Raw genomic sequence first — 1,889 nt, 5'->3', positions numbered from 1 at the left:
ATACAGCTGGAAGTGACGTCACGAATACGCGATTACATCTGATTGGTTAACACAAACCACGTGACAAAATATGCAAATTATTTCCTGTACCAGCCTGAATATAGACAACCCCGTCTCGCTCTCTTACTTGGCAGATATTGATGTGAGCAGATGTTAGTTATCCGGCGTCTCCAAATAAAGCCGTTCATTCCCAAATTCCGGTGTTTATCGATTTACTGTGAGTGCTCCTATAAAGGCATAATAGTCAGCCTTCACAGTGGCGCCCAACGTGGGGCAGTTTTAATTTCCAAACAAATGAATTTAGCCTGAATCCAAATCGGAGGAGCACTCGATATCACACATGTGATTTCTTGGAGGCCGCCATGTTCCATGCTATTCTTTGTCATGATCGACGTAATTTCTGTGCCATTGTGAGGCAAGTAAATGATGTCAATGCCTAATAAAGATTTCTATTACTATAGATAACATTGGGTTTTTCCATTTTATTCTACTCAGTTTCATGATCAAAGGCTGCAATAACCGGTTAATACATGTTTTGTGACTTGGTGGCATGTTGTAATTTGCGTGTGTGACGTCACTCGCTGAGCCCAGCAGTGCGCAAGTAATATCGCAGGGATGCAGCTAAGACTAGGTGTACGAGAAATCACAAGCGTTCCTCGCTGCTGATATGTCAGTAGCAAGTATTGTACATACGTATATATATATATATATTGAGCAGTCTCTAGTACCTGTGTGCACTGCTAGCATTTCGCAGATTGGTTCGGAGCTATTTGATATCTGTAGCTAGTCTGCTTATGGTAAGATGGCCTGAGGCACGTTATACGTGTGTTATCGAGAGACAGAACGTGATATTATTATTATTATTATTAGATAACAGTTTTCATGTGTGTGCGTGAGGAAGTTTAAGTATGTGATTCCAAAATTATCTAACCTGCCAATCAAACAAAATAAAAAATTATTATAGTAATTGTGTTACGTAACACCCTAAATAAAGATGGCCACTGCACACCCAAAACTGAAGAAATTTTCGGGCGAGTCCAGCCAGGATTTTGACCTTGTGATTCAAGCGATTTGAACTATTTGTGCCGATAGCACCACCTGATGCTGCCCCTGCAGTTCCCTGACGCCATCCTGTCCTTCCCCTATATTTAGCGGGTAGGGCTTTTATGACCTACGACAGTCTGCCAGCGGAGGCTAAGCTGAGTTATGAAGAGACACGCCAGGCACTGAAGGAGAGGCTGGACCCGGACAAATATGCCTCGATCAGGCGTCAGGAATTCATGACTCTCGGTCGTGAGACGGATGAGGCAATCACCGCCTTTGAGTTACGGGTTCTCCGTAAGGTGGCGACAGCATTCCAGGATTTTCCAGAACAACATCGAAACACGATGGCAAAGGAGCAGTTCATGAGGGGGGTAGGAGATGCACAGCTTCAGCCGCATCTCCTGACCCAAAACCCTGACACGATACGCCAGGCAGTGCAATTAGCGGGACAGTATGTACAGGTGAGGAAAGCTATGACCCTTCAACCTGTCGCACAGGAACCAGCCATCTGCCAGGTCTCGCGGGATGAAGGGTTTGCCTCTCCTGCCGCGGCAACGCATGAAATCACCAGTCTGAAGGATGACGTCCAGAAGCTGTGTGAACAAGTACAGCTCCTGATGAGGAACCAAAAACTCTGGCCGTGGACGTACCCGAGGACGCGGCGGTCGAAGAAATCGCCATGGACCGAGCCAAGGTCGTGGTCAAAGGCAAGGTCAGAGATATGGAGATGGTTCGAATGATCAACGAGTGCAACCAGGCAAGTCTGGGCAAGTTTCGCAACCATGGGTTTTCCCTCTTGCCAATCAACAGCAAGCTCCATCCAATGACCGATTCGACGGACATTG

Source organism: Priapulus caudatus, unplaced genomic scaffold (genome assembly GCF_000485595.1).
Source record: "Priapulus caudatus unplaced genomic scaffold, Priapulus_caudatus-5.0.1 Scaffold1866, whole genome shotgun sequence".
In the NCBI taxonomy this organism is placed as follows: Eukaryota; Metazoa; Priapulida; class Priapulimorpha; order Priapulimorphida; family Priapulidae; genus Priapulus; species Priapulus caudatus.
The sequence above is the reverse complement of the archived record's forward strand: the minus strand, read 5'-3'. Positions refer to the sequence as shown.